General features: G+C 39.3%; 1 pseudogene; it reads right to left on the bottom strand.

The window, feature by feature from the left end:
• Positions 1–3,088: 3,088 nt before the first annotated feature.
• On the bottom strand, positions 3,089–5,022 carry LOC113262327 (tigger transposable element-derived protein 1-like; annotated as a pseudogene).
• Positions 5,023–7,568: the final 2,546 nt, after the last annotated feature.

The raw sequence follows: 7,568 nt of genomic DNA, 5'->3' as shown, positions 1-7,568 counted from the left end.
CCAAAGGCCCTACCTCTTAAAACCATCACAGTGGGGCTAGGATTTCAACATATGAATTTTGTGGAGACATAAACATTCAGTTCATGGCAATCACCAGTATCCTAAACCATTCTACATGTAAATCAAAGTAACCGGGACTGCTTTCCTTATGGTATGGGTGTAGTGTAGTAACAGCTGAAAATATTTATCAGTCACCTTTGTCTCCTCTAACCTGCACAACTATAGTTGTGAGGTCTTACAATTTGAAGTCTGAATCTTCCAAAATCTGCAGTTCATTTTTTCCAAAGCTGGCAATGTTCATTCACTCATTCACCAAACACATAATGAGCTCTTGCTCTTTACCAGACATTGTACTAGATGCTGGAAATACAGAAAATAGGTCTTGGTCCACACCTTTATTTGTTGTCTGGTAGGAGAAATGCAAATGTACTAGGAAACATAAAATTAAAACACAATATGATACAAATGATGTGCCAAACTAGGAAAATAAGGGCTGTGAACCCAGACTTGACTTCTTCAAATAGACTTAAGTTTACCAAATGGGAGGGGCTGGCATTTCTCTTTGTGGCGTAAGCTTAATGTGCTAGGAAAAACCCTTGCTACTTGGGACTCAGGATTTACCTTTCCCCTACCTGAGGAAGAAGGGGGATGAAAGCACAGTGAGGCTGCAGAGATCATTCTTTTGAATTTAATGATTCATTCATTTGCTGGGTCTAAAGCTGGGCTCTGAAGTCCTGCCTCCCTGCTCCTAAGTTACCCTCTACCCAGGTACAGGGCTCTGCTCCCCAAATCTGATCATGGTTCCCCAAATGTGATCATGGTCTGGGGATCAGAACTGCAGCCTTCAAGCTGGGAAGGGAAGAAATTTGTTTCCCTTCTGAATTTGTAGGGTTAGCACAAAAGACACTCACATGTCATAAATCAGAGAGACTTCTAATACAATGTAATCTCTGGGAACAGCTCTGAATGGTACCACTTCCTGGAAGCCCTTCTGTTATTTCTCATGCCAGACTGGGTGGGGTGACCCCATGTTGAGTTAACTCAAGTTAGCTATGCCCTTTGACCATGATGAGACAGTCTACAACACAGGGATCCTAATGTCGTCCTCCCAGGGACACATGTGTGGAGTGTAATGCGTCTGTCATTTAATAAGCACGGTGTTAAATGCCATCCCCTCCCCCAAACCATCAACTCCTTAACTATTTCTCTGCTTGTTAGCATTAAGAGTAAAGTGTAGGGTAAGAAAAAAATGTTGAAACATATATTATTTGATTTACTTAGGGGGCTCCTTTAGTAAAATGTTAAGTGGGGAGAATACATTCAAAATTACAGTTAGTTACTGTTTTTATTTATTTATAAAATGGTTGATACATTTTAACACTGATAATCAAGTCAGCTCACACTGGCAGAATTGAGTTAGAACTATCGTGTAGCCCAATTTCTACCATGTTAAAATATCACTTGTGCTTTTGATACCTTATATTTGCAAGTTTTGCAGTTGAACGACTTTCTTTCCATAGCCCTAACCCATAGTTCTAATGCATTATCAAGTCAATAAAGTATTCCTGGGTCAGTTTTTTGTAAAGATATTCATTTTTTACTGGTTATGAGAAATTATCACAGTATAACCTATTTTTTAAATGAGCGTGGTTGGCAATTACAGAGTAAATCGAGAATGTAGCTTTCTTCAATTTAGAACATGTGTGAATTATCATATTTTTACTTGGATTTCTTTATTTAGCCACCCTCTATTAGCCTGTTCCTTGTCTAAGCTCCATCTTTACCCCAAACCCAAAAGATTTGTATTCTCAGTCTATTTATTTCAATTTTCTTCCCTGGACTACCTGACAGTTGTAACCCCTTCTGATACCCTGCTTCTGTCGAAAACTTTCTTTTTCTGTCCTCTGCCTCCCACCAAAAGATCTTGGGTTGCTCTTTTTTATGGTGATTGTTGGGTCTTAGAGCCATTTCTCTTTTTTCCCCCCATTAACAAGAAATCTTGAATGGTGAAGCTCTGGTTATTCAAAAGCCAATGTAGTTAAAGTGGATATGAACACAGAAATTTGTGCTAGACTACATGTGTTCATACTCCAACTCTACCCCTTACTGGTTATGAGATTTGGGCAAAGTTACTTATACTTTCTGTTCCTTAGTTTTCTAGGCTGTAAAACATCAATAATAATAGTATCTACCACATGCAGTTGTTGTGAAGATTAAGTGAATTGATATATTTACAACATCATAGTAGGCGCTATACAAGTGTTTGTTATTATTATTTGTTTTTGAACCTTATCATGGCCACTATTCTAAAATAAGATCTCAAGAATTTACATCTGTGAAGGCTGAATCTCAAATTCAAATTTTGACTCACATCCTGTTATCCGTACCATGTTCATCAACAACACCCAGCAGGAGCCAATCAGTAGTTTCTTTTGTCAGGTGCTCTTGGAAGTATCATCCTGTGTCAGGTACTCTTGGAAGTATCATCCTGAGCCTTTGCCAGAATTGTCATTTCAAACATTTTGTTCTTTTTCCCTCATGAATACATTTATAAAGCAGTAATTAGATTGGGAATCACACACACACACACACACACACACACACACACACACACACACACACCTTAATACAGGCATACCTTAGAGAGATTGCTGGTTCTGTTCCAGATCATCACAATAAAGTGAATATTATAATAAAGTGGGTCATGAATTTTTTGGTTTCCTACTTCATTTAAAAGTTATCTTTAGGGGCACCTGAGTGGCTCAGTCAGTTACGTGTCTGACTCTTGGTTTGGCTCAGGTCATGATCTCCTGGGTATGAGATAAAGGCCCACATCGGGCTCCACACTCAGTGGGGAATTTGCTTGAGATTCTATCTCTCCCTCTCCATCTGCCCCTCCTCCCACGTGCACATTCTCTTTCTGTCTCTCTCCCTAAAGCAAATAATCTTTAAAAAAAGTTATCTTCACACTGTACTGCAGTCTATTAAGTGAGCAGTGGTATTATGTCTAAAAAAACAATGTACATATCTTAATTTAAGAAATGCTTTCTTACTAAAAAAAATGCTAACCATCACCTGAGCTTTCAGTGAGTTGTCATCTTTTTGCTGGTGGAGGACTAGCTTCAGTGTTGATGGCGGCTGACTGATCAAAGCGGTGGTTGCTGAAGATTGGGGTGCCTGTGGCCATTTCTTAAAATAAGAGAACAATGAAGTTTTCTGCATCAATTGACTCTTTTCACAAACAATTTCTCTGTAGCATGCAATGCTCTTCGATAGCATTTTACCCATAGTAGAACCTCTTTCAAAATTGGAGTCAATCTTCTCAAACGCTGCTGCTGCTTCATCAGCTAAGTTCATGTCATATTCTGAATCCTTCATTGTCATTTCAGCAATCTTCACAGCATCTTCACCAAGAGTAAATTGCATTTCAAGAAACCACTTTGTTTACCATAAGATGCAACTCCTTATGCATTAAACTTTTATTACGAGATTGTAGCAATTCAGTCTCATCTTCAAGCTCCACTTCTCTTTCTAGTTCTCTTGATAATTCTACCCCATCAGCAGTTATTTCCCCTGCTGAAGTCCTGAAACCCTCAAAGTCATCCACAAGGGTTGGAATCCACTTCTTCCAAGCTCCTGTTAATGTTGATATTTTGACTGTTCCCATGAATCATAAATGTTCGTAATGGCATCTAGAATGGTGAATCTTCTCCAGAAGGTTTTCAGTTTACTTTGCCCAGATCCATCACAGGAATAACTATCTATGGCAGCTATAGTCCTACAAAAGGTATTTCTTAAATAATAAAACATGCAAGTAGAAATGACTTCTTGATCGGGGCTACAAAATGGATGTTGTGTTAGTAAGCATGAAAACAATATAAATCTTGTACATTAGAGCCTGGGTGACCAGGTGAATTGTCAGTGAGCGTCATATATATTTTTTAAGATTTTTAAAATTTATCTGAGAGTGTGTGTGTGTGTGTGTGTGTGTGTGTGTGTGTGTGCATGAGTGGGGGGAGGAGCAGAGGGAGAGGGAGAAGCAGAGTCCTCACTGAGCAGGGAGCCCAATCTGGGGCTCAATCCCAGGACCCTGAGATGTTGAGCTGAGCTGAAGTCAGACACTTAACCCACTGAGCCACCCAGTTACCCCAAGCAGTCATATTTTGAAGGGAATCTTTTTTTTTTCTTTTTTTCTGAGCAGGTCTCGTCAGTAGCCTTAAAATTCAGTAAACCATGTTGTAAACAGATATGCTGTCATCTAGCCATTCCGTTTGTAAAGCACAGAGTAGATGTAGCATACTTCTTAAGGGCCCTAGGATTTTCAGAATGGTAAATGACCACTGGCTTCAACTTCATGTCACCAGCTGCATTAGCCCCTAACAAGAGAGTCAGCCTGTCCTTAAAGCCAGGTTTTAACTTTTCCTCTCTAGCTATAAAAGTCCTAAATGGTATCTTCTTCCAATAGACGGCTGTTTTTGTGTTTGTTTGTTTGACCTTGAAAATATCTTGTTCAGTGCAGCCCCTTCATTAATTATCTTAGATCTTCTGGGTAAATTGTTGCAGCTTCTACCTCAGCACCTGATACTTTGCAGTGCACTTTTATATCGTAGTGAAAGCTTCTCTCCTTAAGCCTCTTGAACCAACCTCTGCTAGCTTCAAACTTCTTCTGCAGCTTCCTCACCTTTCTTAGCCTTCATAGAATTGACACAAGTTCAGGCCTTGCTCTGGATTGGGCTTTGGTTTAAGGAAATGTTGTGGCTGGTTGGATCTTCTTTCCAGACCACTCAAACTTTCTCCATATCAGCAGTAAGTCTGTTTCACTTTCTTATCATTCATATATTCACTGGAGTAGCACTTTTAATTTCCTTTAAGAACTTTTCCTTTGCATTCACAGCCTGGCTGACTGGCACCAGAGGCCTAAACGTTTGACATGCCTTCCTTACTAAGCTTAATCATTTTTAGTTTTTGATTTAAAGTGAGAGATATACAACTCTTCCTTTCACTTGAATACTTAGAGGCCATGGTAGGGTATTAACTGGCCTAATTTCAATATTGTTGTGTCTTTGGGCATAGGAAGGCCGAGGAGAGGGGGAGACAGGGAATAGGCCAGTTAGTGGAGCAGTTAGAACACACACACCATTTATCAATTAAGTTCATCATCCTATATGAGCATGATTCATGGCACCTCCCAAAACAATTATAATACTAACATCAAAAACCAGAGATCAGAGATCAGCATAACAAATACAATAGTAATGAAAAAGTTTGAAATATTGTGAGAATTACTAAAAGGAACAGACACATGAAGTGAACCAATGCTGTTAGAAAAATGGCACTGATAGACTTGCTTGATGCAGGGTTGCCACAAACGCTCAGTTTGTTAAAACAATATCTGTGAAGTGCAATGAAGTGAACAGGATGAGTGAACCATCAATTATGTAGAAACAGAGAAACTGGTTTAAAGAGAAATTGGGTTAAGGGGGCATATTTGATGTGCCTGTACAGTGAAGTCTCTTGTAGGGCTTTAAAAAAGACCCATGGATGACTCCAGTCCTCAAACACCCTGATTCAAGTCATCTGAGGTGTGATTTGGATATTGGAATTTATCAAAGCTGCTCATATGCAGCAAAGTTTAGGAGATTACACAGGAGGAGGGCTATCATGTCAATGGGGGAGAATGGTATTGGTCACTGGAAAGAGCTGATTGGCAAGCTGGTGTGTTGTCAACCTGAGGAATTTTGCAGAAGTGCATTGAAAGTGGGTGAGGGGTATGGCTGGGTCACAGGATGGTCCTTGGTAGTCCTGAGGAGGAGAAATCAATGATGGAGCCCAGGCGGAGAGACTTTAGGGAGTTGAAACATACTGGAAACCATAAGTATGAAAGGATATTGTCCTTTAAGTGTAACTCATGGTCCCTGAGCCTGCCAGAGTTAACTCTTTAGTTGCAGAGTGGGCCAAAGGGGTCCCTGGGAGGATGAGCACCCAGGGTGGTGGGCATTTGAGAGGGTGGGGCTAAGGGCAGCAACTGTTTACTAACAAGTACAGACATATCTCAACATTTTAATGAACTTTATAGTTGTTCTCACGTATACAGGATGATTGTCAGCCATAGGACCAGTGTATTGAGCTTGGATTAGTTGTTTTTGTGGTTTATTAGCTCAAGACTCATTAGAAATAAATCTTTAGGTAGATTTCAAATCTGTATTTTTTTAAAGTATGTATTTTTTTCATTTTTTGCTAAATCCAATTTACCGCTATGAAGTAAACTGGGGTATGTGAGAGGAGACTGCTTCCTAGAGTTTCCAGGGCAGGTTCCTCTGGAAATGAGGTACTAAAGCTGAGACCTGGAGGTCAGAGGCTGAAGTCCTGGAAAGAGTCAAGGGGTGGTGTTTTAGGTAGAAGTCCAAGTCTCTCTACCACAAAGAGCTTGGTATTTCCTAAGAATTGACACAAAGACTGGATGTGATTAATAAAATTTTCAAGATCAGGGTTCTGTGCAGCAATAATGTCAAATATAAGAAGGTAGATAGAATGTTCAGAGTGTATTTGCACACCGTGGATCAAATACATTCACAGATAATCTTTTATAAGAGACATATGTGTTCTGATGGGTATAGTTGCCACATAGCTCCAGTTTTCCCTGATATCTCTGATTTAAAATACCTTAGTAAGTTGAAAACATATCACATAAAAACATACACATATATATTTATACCAACTTTGTTCTTAATTATCAGAACTTGGAAGCAACCAATATATCCTTCACTACCTGATGAGATAAATAAGCTGTGGTACATCCAGATGATGGAATAGTGTTCAGCACTCTAAAGAAATGAGCTACCAAACCATGAATAGACATGAGAGAACCATAAGTGCTTATTGCTCAATGAAAGAAGAAACGTAAAAAAGCCACATACTGTACGTTTCCAACTATATGACACTCTGGAAAAGGCAAAAAACTATGGGGACAGTAAAGAGATCAGTGTTAGGGAAGAAGGAGGGATGAGTAATGGAGCACAGAGCATTTTTAGTTCAGTGAAACTATTCTATACGATACAAGTCATTATGCCATTGGTCCAAACCCAAAGAATGTACAACCCCAAGAGCAAACCCTAATGTAAACTATGGACTCCAGGTGATGACGATGTGTCAGTGTAAGTTCATTGATTGTAACAAATGTACCACTCTGGTGGGGGATGTTGAAAGTGGGGAAGGCTGTGTGTGGCGAGGGGCAGGCGAGTATGTGTTCTTTCCCTCAATCTTGCAGTGAACCAAAACTGTTCTAATAAAGTATATACATTTTTTTAAAAATTGGTTTCTTTTTCTTCATAATTATAAAAGTTAGACCATGTCCCATGAATGTTGCTGTGGACAAATGATTCCTGTTTCTATAGGTCATACTTAAAGTGAACTGGGTAGATGTTTGCACTGGTTAATGCTGAAATTATCTAATGATATTCTATATAGAGTCAGTCTGTGTCTGACTTTTGGGCATTTCTCAAATCTTCTCAAATGCAATTGAGTTAATTAAATCTGCCACCTACAATTACCACTCACAAACATATCAG

The sequence above is a fragment of the Ursus arctos genome, unplaced genomic scaffold (assembly GCF_023065955.2).
Source record: "Ursus arctos isolate Adak ecotype North America unplaced genomic scaffold, UrsArc2.0 scaffold_9, whole genome shotgun sequence".
Lineage (NCBI taxonomy): Eukaryota > Metazoa > Chordata > Mammalia > Carnivora > Ursidae > Ursus > Ursus arctos.
This window is presented reverse-complemented; position numbering and strand designations above follow the sequence as displayed.